This window comes from Chaetodon auriga, chromosome 6 (assembly GCF_051107435.1).
Source record: "Chaetodon auriga isolate fChaAug3 chromosome 6, fChaAug3.hap1, whole genome shotgun sequence".
Taxonomy (NCBI): Eukaryota; Metazoa; Chordata; class Actinopteri; order Chaetodontiformes; family Chaetodontidae; genus Chaetodon; species Chaetodon auriga.
In genome coordinates this window covers 26,307,746-26,327,613 of record NC_135079.1, presented here as the reverse complement: position 1 = coordinate 26,327,613, position 19,868 = coordinate 26,307,746, and the positions used below count along the sequence as shown (strand labels likewise).

Here is a 19,868-nt window from a genome sequence, read left to right as displayed (position 1 = left end):
CTGGAAGTTACTGTTTACTTGAACACAAATCCTCACTTTGCTAAACAAGAGATGTTTTTCTTTCTTTTTTCCTTTTAAAAATATTTTTTTCTCAATATATACAACTTACATTATAGACTTCTTGCATCCACAAAACAGAAACCAAACCAACACACACATATTTTATCTTTCACCACTTGAAACTTCAACGATACAGTTTCAGAGTCTGACCACTTTATCATCATGTCCCAGGTGTCACCGGCGTCCATCTATCTTACATTCTCAAAAAAATAAAAAACATTAAAAAAACAAAAAGTTTGAAGAAGTTTAAAGTCCGTGTTTTCATTGATTGTACTACTTGTCCCCATATAATTTCAAATTGACTTAATCAGTTCTTTTCAATAATTATTGTTTTTTTGTTCTTCAAATAAAATGTCCTTTTTTATTCATTTCTTTCTGTGAATTTCTTGAAATAGACAATTTGATGGATTAAAATTCAGTATTTCAGGGTTCTCAAATTTATCCCTCAAAGGTCTGCATCATATTTTGATTCACGGTCAGAGGTCTGGATCGACTGGCGATAACAAAATAATATTTAATCAATTAATTAACGTCACATCTCTTGTGACTGGGCCAGCATGAAACCAAGACAGACAAGACAATTACAATTTGTCATTTGGCAGATGCTTTTATCCAAAGCGACATACATATGAGATTTTCATACATCACAAGCAAGGTTCTAGACAGGAGAGAACAACAAGAGCAAGTGCCCTAACAAAACTTTCTGGTGCTACAAGACAGTGCTACGAAGTAATGCAAAAAGTGCATAGAGTCGACCGACTCTGAAGCAAGGTGTTCAGTAAAGAGCTTGCTCTTTAGTCTTTTTCTAAAGATTGAGAGGGACTCTGCAAAATGAATGGAGTTTGGTAACTCGTTCCACCACAGAGGAACCACAGAAGAAAAGAGTCTAGCTAGAGACTTGCGGCCTTTTGGAGGTGGCAGCACCAGGCGCGGTTCCTGGGCAGAGCGTAGTGAGCGGGAGGGAGCAAACCTGAATGAGGGAGTTCAGGTAGGTCGGAGTTGTTTTGGTGGCAATTTTGTAGGCAAGCGTTAAGGACTTATACTTGATGTGGGCAGCAACTGGGAGCCAGTGGAGAAATATGAACAGTGGATTGACACGCGCTCGTTCGGGCTGGTTAAATATCAGGTGAGCCGCCGCATTCCGTATCATCTGCAAAGGTTTTAACGAGCATGTTGGGAGCCCTGCCAGTAAGGAATTACAATAGTCGAGGCGTGATAGTACCAGCGCTTGTACTAGGAGTTGTGTTGCATGCTCAGACAGGTAGGGTCTGATCTTCCTGACGCTGTACAGGGCAAATCGGCATGACCAAGCGACAGAGGTCACATGCTCTTTAAAACTTAGTTGGTCATCAATCTTGACACCCAAGTTTCTGGCAGATTTTGTGGGAGTAAGCAGAGCTGAGTCAAGCTGGAAACTGATCTGCTGTTGTATAGAGGGACCAGCTGGGATGACAAGGAGCTCAGTCTTTGACAGGTTAAGCTGAAGGTGTCACTCCTTCATCCATGCTGAGATATTGGCGAGGCATGCCGATATCCGAGTCGAGAGAGTGGGGTCGTCTGGCAGGAATGAAAGGAGGAGCTGGGTATCGTCAGCATATCAATGGTATGAGAAGCCATGTGAGCGGATGACTGCACCAAGTGTGGTGGTGTATATTGAAAAGGGAAGGGGTCCAAGCACTGACCCTTGAGGTTTCCCTGTGGACAAGCAGTGGGATTTAGACACTTCTCCCCTCCAGGAAACTGCAAAGGATCTCCCTGAGGGGTAGGACTCAAACCAGTGGAGAGCAGATCCTGAAAAGCTGAGCTCAGCAAGTGTGGAGACGAGGATTTGGTGGTTAACTGTGTCAAAGGCAGCCGATAGGTCGAGCAATAGTAGAACAGAGGATTGACCAGTAGCCCTATATGATCGTAATGTTTCCACTACAGATAAAAGCGCAGTCTCTGTAGAGTGTCTGCGTTTGAAACTGGATTGGTTGGGATCATGCAGGTTGTTATCAGAAAGGAATTCAGAGACCTGATTAAAGATTGTGCGCTTAAGAGTCTTGGAAAGGAAAGAGAGGAGTGAAACCGGCCTGTAATTTTCAACCTGAGCCGGGTCGAGTGTAGGTTTCTTTAGCAGTGGGGTTACTCGGGCTTGTTTAAAAGCAGCGGGGAATGTTGTAAGTGAGGAGTTGATCATGTAAGTGACAGCAGGGATAAATGTGGGCGAAATGGCCTGCAGGAAGTCGGAGGGTATGGGGTCCAGTGGACAGGTAGTAGGGCGAGAGCCGAGCAGAAAGTTGGAGACTTGCTCCTCTGTGTTAGAGAAAAAGACACATTCTGCATCTGCGATTTAGGAGATGATAGCAAATTGTGTGTAACATTAAGTTAATGAGACAGTTAATGACACACTACACTCTCCAGCTGTTACTGTCGCCATGACAACAATGTCAAGCATAGGGAAATCAGTCACATTAAAACCACTTTCATCTGGGGACAGGATCGCTGTGAATGATCTCCAGCTGTATATTTAAGTTCACTAACAAATTATTGATCAACAGAAAATTTCTTTCTCACACTCATAAAAGCCACAATGATAATGACAATTTTTTACTTTGTTGAAACATAACTTACATAGCAAACAAAGAACACCAGTCTACATTTGCATTGAAAAATAAAAGAAAACAGACAGCTTAAATGAATATCTTGTATTGACAGTTTCTATGTTTGTACAATTAGAAATAGCTGAACTAGAACATGGTCTCCACCAAGGACACAGTCTGTGCTCCATATAAACTCACAGTTCAACTACCAATGAATGAGACCTCAACAAAAAACTCCTCTTCAGGATCCCAGGAAGCAAACAATACTCAGTTTGAGACTCCGCATAACAGCTGGCCAACAAAAACAAAGTGATGCCTAGTGATTCTCCATGAGTTTTGTTTCTGGAGAGCGAATTATTGACTCTTTGGTTTGTTGCCAAACTAATTGATGATCACTTTCAGCACAAACTGGACCTCTTCCACTGGTAAGTAATGGTAGATGTGTGCCTTTACTGAATTCATTAATATTCTGCGGGCCAGATGTGATCCGCTGGCCGCCCGAGATCACCGAGTTGTGGGTTTGGTCCAGATTGATGCAGATCGAGGTCCAGACTTTGAGAGACCCTGTTCTATATGAAACTAAATCTTCTGAATAACTCAAAATCTTGGTTCCAACAGTATTTAAAAAAAACTTTGAAAAGTAAAATTGTTAATTTAATATCTGTTTCTGAATTAAACATTTACTTTCAGTAAATCAAAGGTTTCGATTAGACTTCTCAGTATATTTGAAAAATTCTGTGTTGGTCAGGTCAAATTTATTTTGCTAATCAGTCTAAGAATTAAATTAATTTATTCTCACTTTTCTAGCCCTCCATCTGTCAATGTATGCCAGAATTATTATTCTATATTGCTACTGTTTTCATCCTTAGAAAATAAATATGAAAAGATGATTTGTGTGTAGCTATATGGCACGTGGAAAATTCTAGAGGGGCAAGATGATGGAATTCTAAATCTGGCACATTAAATCCTTGGTCTGCAATAAGAGATTGTGCTTTTTAAAAGAATATTTTAGGTGGGCTGCTTCGTACATTTGAAAATAGAAATGAGAAATTTGGAAGCCAGTTATTTTAAACAGATCCATTCATTGTGTATCCATTATTATCTTATCATCACTTACACATTTATTACAGGTTGTCCACTTAAGAGAAAGTCCTGTAATATGTAATTCTTTATGTTTCACTCCTGTCATCATGTCTGTTTTCTCCATATTAATTTTGACACCTGAGACCACCATATAAAATAATAATTTCAAACAAAGACAGTATAGATTTTTCATAGATAGTTAAATACATCAAAGTTAATCAGAAAATAAATTTACTTCATAAAGATGTCCACCTGTAAACTGACACCTAACTTTTGGATCTGGTCTCTTTCTCACTGAAAGCGGTTCTATTGCTAAAACATAACAGAGTGTGGAATGTGGGCAGCCCTGTACCTCTCTCCAAACATCTCTAAATGCTTTTTCATCATCAACAGTCATCACTGAAATATTTTTTGTGTTACATTATACCAAAACCCGTTCCATGGGCCTATTTTAATAAACCCTGTTTGTTTCATATGTATCAAATCTGGTGACACCTTTGCTAATCTATTACTTATACTCGCAATTAATTAAACATATATTTCTGGGGTGAGATTCTCCAAACAAGTGATGTTTTTATTGTTATGAGCAGAACTGACTTCCACCCTGTGACCAGCTGCTAACTTGTAGTTTACCTCAGCCAGAGACTGCAGACATAGACCCACGTCCACAATTCTGCAACAAGACCTTTTTAAAAGTGAGTCCCAGTGCAACTTATGACTGAACCAGGGAGACAGAAGAGAGGGGAAGAGAAGGTCTGTTCAGCACATACAGTCATTCTGCTTGAGCTGGTTGGATGATTATCTACACAAATGTGACCAGAAAATACATTTAAACACCAACAAATAAATGACGGCGCCCAGTAGAGCATGAGGTCCAGGTGAGGACCACAGACTATGCAGAGCTCATTGGATTGGCTGCACAGACTGTATGACTGACACAGGGACAGGGGAGGGTGTGTATTTGAACAAGAGGCCAAGCATGACTGGATCGCTTCTCAGCTGAAGTTTGGAGAGAAACTGCTGCTGTTGGCTCTGAAAGGAGAAGCCCAGTCAGGGTGGCCGAGGATGATTCCTCTTTTGTTCCATCTCTGTCACCTAATCAATTTTCTTTGGCAAGTCCTAAATAAAGTCATATAGTGGTACTAATGTTTTAATATAACGCCATGTGTCTGTGGCACAGTTATGGCCCCAGACCTCCTGATCCGCCTTCTGTATCTTGATTCATTAGCAGGCAAAGGGGGCGGCATTTGTTCTGTGGCCGGGCACCAATGAAGGGAGAGAAGTTAAGCAAAGAAACAATAGAGAACAGGGGTGGGAGACAGGGAGGGATGAAACAAGTAGAATAGTGACATGAGGAGAAAAAAGAAAGAAACATAAAGAAACAAAGAAAGAAAAGGAAAGACACTGTGGTTCATCCATTATCCACCATGCAGAAGAAAAGCATCATCATCAAGAGCTTTAGGTTTCAGGGAAACTAAAACACCAAGAAGAACAAAAAGAACAGAGAGTAGAAGAAGAAGGAGGAGGAAAGGAAGAAGTAGAAGAAGTAAAGGAAGAAGATGACAAAAAAGAAGGGGTGAAAAAAGCCCATCTGAACGGAACTGCTGGGCTCAGCAAGTTAGTCATTACTGATTAGCCAGTTCAGTCCTGGAGGGAGGCCTGTCTGTCCTTGGCTTGGGAAAACAACATAAAAGGGAGCCGGCTGTTTTGTGACGGGACTTGAAAGCTCGGTAGCTATCGGGAGACATTAGCCTTATCAATGGCCGGTCACTAGAGCCAGGCTATATGAAGCAACAAGGGCACTGCTTTTCCAGAGGGAGATAACCAACGCATACCTCAGTCCACATTTGCATGTACCGGGGCAACAGGCAGGCAGAGACACACAATATGACAGAAAGCGAAGGACAGGCATGAAAATAACATCAAAAATGTCGTGAGGCTGGGGAGTGCAGCTTTGCCAAGTGAGGTAGTAATGCCAACCAGCCAGTCAGACAGCCAGTCAGTCAGTGTGTCCTGCCCAGTGCCCAGATGGGTGTGGCAACCTAGCAGACAAGTGGAGTGCTGTATGCAGGCCTGCCTGAAACCACACCACCCCGTCTTCTACGCTTTCTACATATATGTGGATGGAAATGAGAGCTTATCAAGTGCAATGGTACCTTTCGGTCACCGAAAAGAACACCTTGCAACTTTGTGTGTGTTTGGCTGGTTTGTGGGAAAGTTTTCCATTGGGTCGAGTCCACCAGTCCAATCTGTTGAACTTGGGTCAGTGGAAAAAGCAGCTTTGGATGACTAAGGTGAACTATGACAATATGAGAAAACATCAAAAGACTTTCTGGAAAGATCCCTGTTTTTCCTGTATCACCACAGTACATAACACATTGGAGTAGCCAACACGCAAGCTTGTGCGAGAAGAGACCAACATACACACTTCCCCTTTTTACCGCTCCACTATCCCAGCTTTCCCAGTATGTTTGTGCTGATTGATTTTTGTGGGGTAAGGTCACTTGGAACAGCTGCTGATAGACCCGCAATTCATCTGCAGTTCAAAGAGTGCTCGGGTCGGTCAGTGCCGTTCTTGTTTGAACTTTACCGAATGACAACGTCATCAGGCACCCTGCCTTGTCAACAGCGTGGGTGGCAGGGCAGTACGTGCGTCTGTCAGTCAATTTTCTATCCACTATCACAGTCACCTAATCAATGCAGTACAGTCACAGAATGTCAGTTTAATCCTTACATGCAGAATTGTGTGTCTGGGCTCTAATTTGGCCTCTAGATAATGGAAGACAATGTAACTTACCATCAGGGTTTCCAACTGTGGGAGTCCCTTCAAATTAACATGATTTTCCTGGACAGTGAAGAAGCGCACACTACATTCTAATAAAAGTGAATGAAAATATTTATTTTCCAAATTACCTGTACTTACAGTGACTCATCTGAATAGCCATTTCCTGAGTAAATGAAGAAGTGATGAAGCTCAAAGAGATGAAGAATGAAAGTTATCTGGGCATAATGCAACTGTCATTAACTAAATACCAGCCAAATCCTGTTTGTGTCTGTTATGTTATGTTTGCCATATTTGCAATGCACAAACATCTGGAACACGGTTCAAAGCAACACACTGTGCACTCCGGCGCCACTTTTCTCTATTTGCCCCAGTCTCTCATTCTCTTGCTTGCTCTCCCTTGTTTTCTCTCTTGTCTTTGCCCCAGTTCTAACACTACCGCCTGCTTCAGATCTTGTTTTCCTCTCTCTCAGCTGACTGGCTAGCACACCTTTCAGAGGACAAAGTCCCTGAGTGAGAAAAGAGAAGAAAACACATGCATGCACACACATCAAAGCACAAGTGAACACATGAAATCATATGCAAACACAGGCATGCGCACTGGCATGCAGACACATGTTACACACTGACCAATACACAGTTGAATAGACGCACACAGAGGCAAACCTGCTGTATACACACACAAGCACTCACTTCCAAAGTCCTCCAGCATCATGCCTTCTCAACCTACACTTGATAAACCCTTGTGTTAGCCTGACAAAGCAGGAGAGGGCACTCAGCAGCCTTTGAACACTGGAGCAGGTTGCATAAGACAGCTCAGTGTACCAGAGTACACATGGGTTGCACTGACATTGGCATGGCCAGCTCTCCTTCAGAAGGTGAAGTCAGTACTGACGGAGTATTATCCTGTGTTTTGACTTAATACTTGTGTATACTGTAAATGTGAAAAGAAAGTTTCTGATCAGAAAAGTGGCTTAGCAGTTGGTCAGCAGTCAATAGATTATACGTGTCCTTTCAAAGTCCAATTTGGAGCTGGACATGCTATAGAATAAAAGCCTGAATATCTTTGGCTCCAATGGTCTGAATTTTTTACTATTTGTATTGTCAACATGTATCTTGTGAGTCTCCCATACTTATAGATATGCAAAGTCGGTGAAGTAGCCCCTTTAAGTGGCCAAATCTTTCCATCAAAAATTCTGGCAAAAGTAGAGCTTTAAGCAATACTGCTATGCAATAAACTGGCTAGAACATTATGTGGTAGAGCAAAAAGAATAGAAACCTTTTTGGTTAAATCCAACTGAAATTGTTGTAAAAAAAAAAAAAAAATCCCTATTCTTTAAGCACAGTCATTTTAACATTTGTAGGGAAGAGCCAAATCTAATCACAATCTCAACCCATCCAATAAAACACCAAAGAACATTTTTATTTGTATTATTTTGGACAGTCACACTTTACTGGAAGCATTTTGGCTGTCATGCAGATTATGTAGGACTAAGTTCCTAGTGTTTATATCCATAAGGAATGAATGGAGAAGTTGTTGAAGTTCAAAGCAGTAGTTTCCATCCCTGAAGAGGAAACCAGAGTGCTCTGTTTGTCATTGATGTCATCGCCAGCAAACCACACTTCAAACTGGGAATAAAGCAGCGGGGGTATACGCTCCAAAACACAGAGGGCCTTATTTGTTAAATCCACACACCCCGCGTGTGCCTCCATGCTTCTACCAACACTGTGTGCTAATGGTTCCCACATCAGACTCTCTCAGTGGCCTCAGCCACATATGAGTGCCATGCGTCGTCATCTCCATCTCCGTCCACCTAACCTCACCTCCAACTGGCTCAGTCAATTAGTACGTAGCATGGAGTGTGCAAAGCAGGCTTCTGAAGGGGCTTCCCAGTGGGGGATGGGAACAGACTGGCTGAGGAAACAGAGCTGTACTCACTGAAAAGCACAACTGGGATGCACTGATAGTAATCTGACTTTAATTTAACTTGTAAAATAGGGATGTGAGTGTATGCATGTGTGTTCCTATGTGTGCATAGAGCTGGAGGTTTGTGGGAGTCCTGCACTCAGTAATTGAGACCGTATTTTCAAACAACCCACACCAGATCTTGACTCAATCATGTCTGGCCCCATGGATGGGGTAGACCAGGGTCTACATTGTTTGACAATGTGTATGCTGCAGATTGATTTTCTGGTTCCAGTGCACGGGGGAAAACGGATGTGAAGGGAGGTAAAAGAGAGTGAATTTAATTAAAATACCAAAGTGCTCCATTCCAAATCTGTAAAGAAGAAGAAGAAGAAGAAGAAGAAGAAGAAGAAGAAGAAGAAGAAGAAGGAGGAGAAGACGCTTTACTTAAAAAGCAAAGACCACTCTTGTTTAGTTAGTGTTTTTTTTAGCTGAGGTTTACTGGACAGCCTCCTGAACAGCAGGAGTAATACAGTAAGCGCGTTAAACGGATGGCTATATCTAAAATCAAAATAACCCTTCCCTACTGTAGTGTCTATGTTAAATTACTGTATATTCTATGTTTGATTCTTATCGTTTTACAGTGTTTTTTTCTACCTTGAAGTCTAAAGGATGGGTCAGAAATGATTCTTTCAAAAACTGAGTGATGTTAATTTTAAAAGCAGTTATGTGTTGACCTCTATCAAAATCAGAAAGTCACATAAAACATTGAGCCTATGGACCATGATGCTTGCAGCTACAGCTACAGCTACAGCTGTCAGAGCAGCCAGCTCCTCCAGTCTGTATGTGGAAGTGTCCTTGGGCAAGATGCTGAACTCCAAATTAGTCCTGATGCTGTGTCACCCCCTTTTAAAAAGCCCACATTGTGTTGGTTACATTAAACTGTGGCGACAGATAGTGTTTTAAACTGTCCTTTAAGACATTAAACATTTGTGACCAGGCTCAACAAGCTTACATTTGGAAAGAGCTAACATTAGCGCTGATTCCCACAGAACGTTATGTTTGGTTCATGTTTTTTCGACACCTGATGAGTCATCATCAGCTTCTACACACTCTACACAAGTTTTGTGGGCAAAGCTCTCTGTGTAGGACTGAATAGGAAGTGGAAATATAATGTAGATGGGAGTTACAAGAGCCACAAGGAAGGTTGCAGTGGTGGACATAAATATGCATTAAGTATAGGCTCATAGATAAATAAACGCTGATTATTAGAAATGAAAATGAAGATATTAGGCTATTACTAATGAACACAGTATCTGATCACTGTCACACAAACGAATAGCTGATGGATGTTGTGGACTGCAACTCATTTTTTTTTGTTTTGTTAAGACATTTATATCTATTTTTGGTTACATTTACCACAATCTCCACCTCCACCTACTCTGTCCATCTGTCTCACTGTCACTCTCTCTCTCCCTCCACCTGTTGCAGTGTTGTGTGTACCTTGCAGTGTTGGCAGTAGCAGCGTTGCTTAACTGTATTTCCCTGTAGCATGGTGGTGGTGTCACTGTGCGTCACTGGTGGTGGTGCTTGTCAGTAGCTCAGCTCACACAAGCTACATGTCCCCACACATTTCTGAAGCTCAAACTCAGCACAGCTTCCTGCTGAAAGGATCAGTAGGTGATGCCACCAGCACACATGGACGTGTGCGTGTAGCTGATAAAAGCACTTTCCTGTGACAGTGACATCATGTACCAATCCTTGGGCTCATGCCTACAACATCTCTGCTGCAGGGGAATACAGAGTTTACTTACACACTGACTACTTACTGACTACTTTTGCCATGTTGCTGTAGCTTAGCTTGCAACATCTTTCTGGAGGTAGCTTCAGTGTAGTCAAGCTTTGAGTAACTGGTAGCTTAGCTCACCACACTTCAGCTCAAAACTGGTACCTTGAGTATATTTTCTGCGTCTTTTTTTGTTAGTCATGAACATGTTTATTGCTCCCTAATCTATTATTTATTAGATGTATGCTAAAGATTAGAACATAATTTAACAAGTAATATTGGTGGAGTTGCACCACAGCCAAAGTAAATATTTTGTAATCAAGATTACTACACTGTCATATCTTTTCTGAGCTTGGTGACCTCACAGAAATCCTGCCGATGACCTGCACCTGCTGTATGAGCTGGCCTTCACTGGCAGAATGTGTCTGCAAGTTCAGTCCAGAGGCTAAAGAGGAAGATGGCTGACTTTCATAACTAATACAAACAAAACCAGAACTTCTTCTTTTTGGTAAACTGAGATGCAAAGACTACTTACGTCTGAAAATGTTTTCTGTTTTTCTCATGAACTACTACACTACTGTACAAATACTTGTCTGTGTGTATTCCTATGCAGATTTGGATCAAAATACATTAAACTATCTATTATTATAATGTATTTAGAAGACTGTTCAGTCTCTGTGCAATTACAGTATGCACGCTCTCACTCAGTAATTTTCAGTTGCATCTGTTTTTGTTTTGTTTGGTTTTTTTCTGATGCCGTCACCACAGCAGAGCAATGTCGGGCTTTAAAAGAAGTGAAGCACTTAACAGCTCACACTTTCCAATGAGTTTCTGGAATGTCTGATGTAAGCACAAAATGAATAGCGTGCAACAATGAAAATATGTCGGAAACATTCATCAACTCAACACATATTTGAGCAATGATTTTTCTTAATAACATGACACATTTTCAAGCATTAGTTGAACTGACAGCAATATTAGCATGTTGTATTAAAATGTTGCCAGATTAAGTGCAATTATAAATACACAATAAAGCAATTTTTCCTCTGCATTCTTAGCACTCACCACTTATCCACTATCTGATGTCAAACACATGATCAAAAGCCAATACACAACATAGTTTGGGTTTCACACCTTTAGAGAGCATCCCACACTAGCTGGGAAACGGTGTGTGTGTGGGTGTTTCTTACTTCCAGTTTAACTGCTACACTACCTGTGGGCTCAGGAGTTTTTGTTCTCTCCTGTCTTTCATCTCTGCTCCATTGTGGCAGAATGATTGGCCTCAGTGAGACCTGATAAAACATTCCCCACCTACAATTATTCTTGTAATTCACATGAAGAACACGTTATTCACAACAGGATGATCTCAAGAGTCATATGAAGGCTCCATTAAATCCAGGCATCGTATCAGATTTTGGCTGCTGGGTTAGAAATTGCAATTCTCATTCGCTGCTGGAATGCTCCACAGATGCAAGTACTCAGCAGGATAATGTATACAATATGAAACAAAAGGAAACAAACTTATTATACGAACCTGGTTACCCGTTTTACAGGAAGTTAATCTAAAAAAAGAAAAGGAAAAAAGCCTACAAGCTTTAACAAAGATGTGAATGAATGTATGAATGCATGACCTAACGTTTTCATAATATCAAGCAACATATGAAAACAGTTTTCCTTCTCCGTGATGTCAGATTATTATAGGACGAGATACCATAACATCCTGAATGTGCATTTCTTTCCTCACTCAAGATGTGGGTAGCTTTACTGAAGGGGGTGCAGATCAAATGCAGTGGCCTGGGGCAGATTAGATCTAATTCCACTTTCTTGCAGAAGTCTGCCTTTATTTTCTGATATTTACCATACAGTAAAGTCAGACGTAACCCTTGTGGTGGAGGCCCCTCAATCTGAGCCTCTTAAACCTATCAGCGGACGAAGAAAGGAAAGGGACGATCTTAGACGGCAAAGAAAGAACCCATCTGACTTCCGCTGCTGAGCTCAGCTTGTGTGTTCCACTTAGCCACTGGCATTTTGAGGAGATGCAAGGAACCTTTGCCAGAGCCCCACACTCAAACACTGATGATGTCATTGAGGTTGAATCATTACAGGCTGCAGATGATGATGTGTTGGGCCCGGGTAGTTCCCATGCTTGTTAATGCAAATATTACTTTGGAAGCAATAATGCAAAGAGGCTTTCAGTTGACACTTCGGGAATCCAGAGGGAGAGATTCTGAGAGAAAAAGCAAACCTCAAGATTTCTTGATCTCTGTTTTTAAATTCCTCTCATGTTACAATCCATTTTGTGGCATCTGTCTGAGAGATTCTTCAGTCCTCTAAGGAGAAAGAACTATTTCCTGAAGCTCCTGTTGAACAAGTGAAATCTCTCCTTTCAGTTTTCTGCTGTCATTGCAATGAGGCTCGTATGTCTTTTTTTTTTAATCAAATGACAAATCCTAAACAGCTAACACCGTCTGTTATGATCACAATGCATCCAATATGCATAGCAAACACAGCAATGTTTTTTTTTTCCAGCTGCCTATTACATGTTTACAGTGTAAGTGGGCGTTAACTTCCAGATAAGGTCAACTGGGCTGCACTACATTCATAATGTGGACAAGCAGCTTTCTTGAAACATCTGAGCATTTGGAATGAATTCTTCACTTAAGATAAGGACTACAGGTAATCTGGTCCAAATAGGCCATCTGCTGTTCCCACAGCCAGCAACAGAGGCTAATAACATGCTGCATCCAATCAGATTGTACCAGAGTCAGCCATGATAAAGGCACAGCAATAAAATGAAACAATCTGGTGCTTTGACACTACAAGGGAGCTTGCTTTTTCACTGCTGGGCTGGGGGCAGGAATGTGCTCTTTGAACCAGCTTTATTTAACAGCGGAGCAGCATGTGCACAGCACGCCCTGAGTCTATGAGCTGGCCCAGAGACCGTTTGCTCCTGGCGTGGGCACGTCAGACGCAGGGCCACCGGGTCAGGGAGCTGGCATCCTCACCCCTGGCACAAGTTGCTCCCCTCGGGGGCGTAGGGTCTGACACCAGGCTCATGGGGAGCACCAGACAGACAGGGGCCTACCAAACAGCTTGTGACCATAACCAACAGTGGCAGAGAACAATGAATGCAATTATTTACAAGAACACAGTCCAAGTCTCTTTTAGTCTGTCCCTATTACGCCTGTTTACTCCCACTCTCCTTTTGCAGGGCAGCATGGAGGGGCTGTGACCCTGTCGGTACAGTCGTCAGCAGGATGTTTTCATAGTGCCCAGGGCTACCCTGCTGTTCATGCTCTATCGCCATCAGGCCTCATCAGTGTCCAGCTGCAGCCTCTTTCCTACCAACTGCACATTTTGATGAGAGGTCAACAGAGACACATCAAAATGAGTTGAACAGATCTTTTCAAGCTTTGCACAAGAGAAAAAATGTTTAAAACTCTGAATGAATAGAATGAAACTGAATAGAGTTATGTTTAGCTACAGTGTTGAGGTAATGCGGAAAAGATCCCTCAAGGGTTCAAACAATAATACAGTGGTGAATCATTACTTTCATGCACCATTAGGAGGAAATTTCTCTTTCTACTGGTTTTTACTGCTGAGAACCTGGTACAGACCAACAAGTTTCTGTCAGCACATGGCTATGAGTGGTAGGGAGGAACTCAGACCCAAGTGGGCAGAAAAGTCTGCCCGAGTACAAATACTATATATTTAGCCTCATAAAATGGAACCATAAAATTACATTTCATGTGCTACTTTTTTAATATGATACATTTTTAACACATCACAATCAATGAGTGGTGCCATTGACATTTTTTTCAAAGACAACATCCATCGGTTTAACCCAGCAATACATTTTTCCATTCAGAAGCTGCTGCTGTCTAACTTATGTTTCCCCAACATTCACAGACTCCCACAGCTTTTTAAAATCTGAAATCGCTCAGAAAAATTCCACCATTACAAATAATGTGCGTTTTCATCTCTCCTGACTTTTGACACTGTATTCACTTCCCTTATATCACCTAAATTCAATCTTTTCAAGCAATAACTGACCTTCTGTCTTCATCTAGACTTTCTCTTTTTTGTCTTTTTTTTTTTGCATTTTCACTTGCATTTTGAAAAAAAAAAAGCTATCGGAGATACTAGAGATGATTAAATCTAGAGTGGAACAGGCAGTTGACTTCATAATTGGGGGAATATGTTGGTGCATTTAGATATATCTTCAAGGTTTCATCAAACTTGGTTTCTCTTACACGTTTTTTTTTTTTCTTTTGTGGAATCTGTAAAAACAAAAAATAAGCAGTGAAGCTGCATGGAATCTACCAATGTGTGAACTTCTTTGTCAAGTTCACAAATTTTGAATAGGTCTTGTTTCTTGAGTTTTTAGATGCTTTGTGGTAAAGTAAAGAGTAAATTGTAAAAGCATTGGTATTATCAAACAGGCCCAGTGAGTCAAAGGGCAATAGATTGGCATAAACCCAACCACGTTTTGTTGTTTCTGAATTTCCCCCCTCAATCTACATCATCTGTCAGACCTGAGAGGAAGTGCACATTGACTGCTGTAATGACTTTATTGTGACGGAGACTCCAGTGGAACAAGATGGCTTCCCTGTCCCCTCCACACTGAACGAACTCCAGCTGAGCAAACAGCACACACTCAATCCAGAAGCTACAGAACAATAATAGTACACCAGCTTGTACAATAAGTGTACATTCCCACTGTACATGCAAACACAAAAGCATACATGCGCTCTCTTTCGCACGCACACACACACAGACACACACATGCACACGTACAGTAGATACAGTGAGCTCAATTTTTCTTTTCCCCTGTGGCTGTTGGCTGTGGCCCTTTAGGAGTCTCCAGATGAAGAGAGCGTGGAGTGTGACAGAGGGTCCTCCCATAAACAATAAACAACAGTTATCTTGTGTGCGGCCGTCTGTGTCAAGAGGCACATGAAGCCAAGCGTCTGCTCCTCTTTCCGCCTTTGGTCTTGTCTGTTTCAATGGCTTATAAAAAGTGTGGATGTGTGTGTACGCCCAAGGGTGTGTGTCTGTGTTGACAGCACAGGGATCCTCTGTATTGTATTCTGAAGCTGGCTGGAAGTAAAAAGGCAGAATTAAGAGTGGCGGGGGTAAGAGAAAGGGGGCTGCCAGCACACTGCAGAACTGCAGGGAGCTTCCCCAGATCCCAGCTGCCCAGGACTGGCTGAGAGCTTCAGGCGAGTGCCAGGCTTCCTCGGCCCTCATGGAGGTGGGCCAGAGAGAGTGGGAGGAGTGGGAGGTACACGTCAGAGAAAACTGCCAAAAATAATGTCTGGGCCTATATAAAGAAGGCCTTAGGAGACACAAAATGCTGACATACTCAAGGAAAGCTCAATCTGTTGGCAGGTGAGAAACATCAGGGGCAATTTTTTCAGTTCTTTTCACAAAGAACAAAACAGAGTTTTCAAATAATAATTGGTTATGTAAGCCATTTCATATTTTATGAAGCAGTGGAACATACAACGAAATAACTTCCTAAGTAGCCCAATGAAATGGTCTTCCAGTATTGGTGGCCTGAATGCCTCTCCTTCTCCACAAAGGCTGGCAACACAGTGGAAAACAAAGTTTATCTGGAACTGTTTAATGCATTATTTGTCTAACAATCAAGGAAGCCAGTTTATTTTGCAGATAATTATAGCTTTTGTTGCATTGATTGCCAAGATAAGCCAGAGTTCCGAACCATTAACTGGTTGTGCTTTTCCTGGCAAACGCCGGCACTGAGTGTGCAGAATGCAGAATGCACTGTAAGAGCCCTGGCAGCAAGCGCACAGATTCTGACATGAGGATGTAGGGCTCCTTCCAATGGACAATGTAAATCAATCAATCAAACAATCAGCCAATCAATCACTCCATCAATCAATCAAGTCTTTGAATAAAACTGTTGGGTTTTCAGTGTTATACTTAATATTACTTTAAACAGTTCCCACCCTCCTATCTCTTGATCCACTTACATCAAATAACATGACTCAATGAAAAATTGAGGCCATTAACTATACTATACTTCAACCATATGCAAAGCCAATGTCTGGTCCAATTCCCACCACACACTGAAGGGAGTAATGCTGTACAACCGTCTAAAGTGGAATGTGGGTTCTGAGAGTTAGGGCTCTACTATAAGCAGTAATAATTACAGCTGAGGTCAGAATCTGTGGAAAGCCCAGCAGCTGGTCTGGACACTTTTGCCCTCTGAGCTGACCGAGGAACTGGCCCCGGGCACCAATCAAGGCACTTGGCAGACAGCAGCATTTTTTCATAGGTCCTCAGAGAAAGCCCTTCCTCTACAGAGGCAGGTAATCACAACAACAGCACACCCCGCCCCAGTGACAGGTCAATGAATGCAGGAGGAGTTGGAAAAGTATTTCTGTGCTTCTGACAGAAACAAATAACCCCTGTGTCACCCTGATTGTCAGCCAGACTGCCTGCAAGGGAGCTAATGTGGGTGGTGTTCGTCATTGTGTGGTCCCACCCTGGGGCCTGCGACAGGAAGTGAGCTCCACTATGACAAGGGAGAAACTATTTACATCTATAGGCTGTTTACTCACCAACACTATATTAGGGTGATGAGAAACTCAGTACTGAGGTGTTGAGAGTTCAGGAATGGGAATGCATGTGGCATCAATGGCATTTTAGATCCTCTGACTCAACAGACTAAAATTAGTGCTACTTGTGGAAAAATACATGAGAGAAAGAGACATGCCCTATATTCAGGCTTCTGGTGGTTAATTCTTCTGGTTTCCTGCCCTACACGTTTAAAGCATTACCTTCAACCACCAGGGTCCCCAGGTTTGCTTCCCATGTCAAAGTCCTGACGTATGCTGCCTGTGTTTTCCATAGCTGAACTTTTTCCTTTGGACACCTGGACTTTATTTGTCATGTCCAGAGGGGGCCATTTGGGTGCATTTCATTACCACTGCTGACACGCTGTTCTCTCTAACATCTTATAATTCCTACAATAGCTACACTGGCAACAGTGTGATGAGGACATCAGGGATGCTACTGTTGGACACACTGTTCCAATACTGTGAGCAGATGTAGTGTGAAAGCATCCCATAAAACAGCCATACATATCTGTCTCACTGATGAAAGAATTGCTTGTTTGTCTGTTGTAGTAAACACTTTATCTTCCAAGCCAGAGTATTCAAATGTATTACATCAAAACTATAGCCTAACTAAAGCTTACTTTTTTATCAACATTGTTAGATTGACTGTGACTTTTTCAATGCAATTCTTTCCTTTCAGCTGGGTGCTATAGCTGGAAATGTCAGCAAAGCAGAAGTTGTTTATTTCACAACGAGGAGCTGAAACATTTGTTGATTTTAAACCAACTGCCAACAGTTCTCACAGTCTAAACAGGAGGTCCCAATTTCAGTGGCCACCAAATAGTTTGGCGACATAAATGTGGAGGACTTAGTGACAGATCTCATGCCAGACCACTTTTCCTCTTCTCCACAACTCTGAGTGATCTGAGTGATAAATATACTTAAGCACAGACTGATGGAAATCTCTCATTTCCTCCCAAACTGAACCCCAGAGACAAATCCAGAGCAGGTATGGAGCTTCTTTCAGTTTTCACATACACAAGAATACAGATGATCAACTGGGGGCCCCACATCTACACACAGCACACACAAGCTGTTCTTTCAACTGACAGGGGCTTCACACTCAACAACCAGAAGAGGACCTGCACAGCGGCATGACAAGGTGGCCAGTTTACAATCTCCAGGCCATTTCATTAACACTCAGTAAGTTAATGATGATAAAGTTGATAAAGGCATATGACTTACATTAAAAGCCTGGACTGGTAACGTTGGTCATTTCAGCCATGTTTATGACGTCACTGAGGTGTGCCAAGAAAGAGCCTGAGCCAAGCGTGAAGTCTTATGTGGGGCCACAGCAGGCTTTCTGGTGCTGCTTTGCATTGGATCATTCCTCTTGTCTTCATCAACACTTTCTGAGTGGAGTTTAATTTCAGCATCTGCGTGGCTGTCTGTGATGAAAGAAAACAGGCGGCTGATAAGAATACAGACGCTATGGAGAAGAATGATAAACAAATTATTGCTATTAATCGTATGAAATTAATCGCTTTTTTGGTGTGTGTGTGTGTGTGTGTGTATGTGATTGGGACATGCTTGCAACAATGTGAGTGCATCTGTGTCCATCCTCCACTTTCTCTCAGCTCTGTGGACTCCCAGTGCCCACAGTGATCTAGTGTGTTTTAGCCAGGCCCACCAGGCCGAGCCCACCCTGGCATTGGCACCGGCACAGCCAAGCTGACAATTACTATCTACCTCACTGCCCTTGCTAGCAAGCTGACGGGATGGGCAGCATTTGTCTGGCTAGACTATACAATATCTGTCTGCCTTTGTAGGGTCAGTGAGTGCATCCTGAACCCCCTACCCAGTATCAGAGAAAATCAGTCTCATCTATAATAAACCTCATGTGTAAATCTGGTGTCACAAGTCTGGTAAAAGCTGCTAAAGAAAAATGAAAAAGGGAAAAAAAAGAAATAAAAACTGTCAATAAACAGCCCCGTTATCACAGAGAGACTGGGATCTTCATAATGTGGCAGATGTGTGTTTGCAGGAGACCCCTCTCTAACGAACAAGTGCTGTGGTGTGAGTCATCCTGGGATCTTCTGATGCTGTGGTCTCCTCCAAATCCTCCTCCACCTCTCCTCTCATTACTGACTGGTGTTCACCCAACAGAATTCCTCACAGCCACCACAATCATTGTTTAATCATCCTGGGTAGCAAGCAGAGACTCTAACTCACCAGTTACTGATGAACCAGCAGGCATAAAGCTGTTACTTCCTGAAATTGACTTGTGCCGCTTTCATGTCAGTCTGGTAACGTCATTGTATACCTTTATGACTCAACTGCAAATGACAAACCAATCTGGCTCGAGCAGAGCTTGGAGTTTTTCCACCCAAATGACTCAACTTTGACTTTACACAAGAACCATAATCTTTACCACTGTCACCAAAGATTTACCAGCAGCTTTTGAGGACCTTTGTGACTCAGAGAGAACGCAGTGCTGAGGAGAGGGCAGGAGCAGGCGGTAGGCAACACTGCAGAGAAAACAATAAAAGGCCGATAATGACAGATATGGCCTGTGACACAGATGGGCCAGGACTGTTTTAGATAGACACCCTCCACACCAATTCGAAATTGCAGAGTTGAAGAGAGCTCTCTTGACGGAAACATGACTGGAACTGAAGGATCAAAGAGTGAAGACTTATGGACTTACATTATAGCCTACAGATGGTGCAAACTGGTGTTTTGGTGTGGTGATGCTGACAACTGTGTACAATAATTCATACTCAGTCATATGTGGAAATGCTTTTTTTTTTTTTTTTTTTTAAATCTATTTCTGAAAGAACGTTTCTGTCGTTTGTCATGAAACCTTGCTTGCCCTGCTGCCAGTTCCATCCAACAGAAATTTAGTCAAACTATTAATAACTAAGGAAATGACCAACACTCTTGACTCCTGAACTGGAAATGATCAAACATTTTTGAGTTAAAAATAAACACATTAGCTGCACATAAACATCTAAATGAGTCCAACTATTTGTGATACATTTGTAGAGGTTTCCTCACTGTGGTGTGGAGTGGGTGGCCCTGCACT

The 19,868-nt window shown here is 42.1% G+C and overlaps 1 long non-coding RNA gene across 1 annotated transcript in view; it reads right to left on the bottom strand.

Moving 5' to 3' along the window:
* The window catches only part of LOC143322134 (uncharacterized), a 107,178-nt gene that overhangs the window by 30,618 nt on the left and 56,692 nt on the right, over nt 1-19,868 (bottom strand). Inside the window, exon 2 of the long non-coding RNA XR_013077275.1 lies at nt 18,029-18,231. This is a non-coding gene — a long non-coding RNA (uncharacterized LOC143322134). The remainder of the gene's footprint in view (nt 1-18,028; nt 18,232-19,868) is intronic.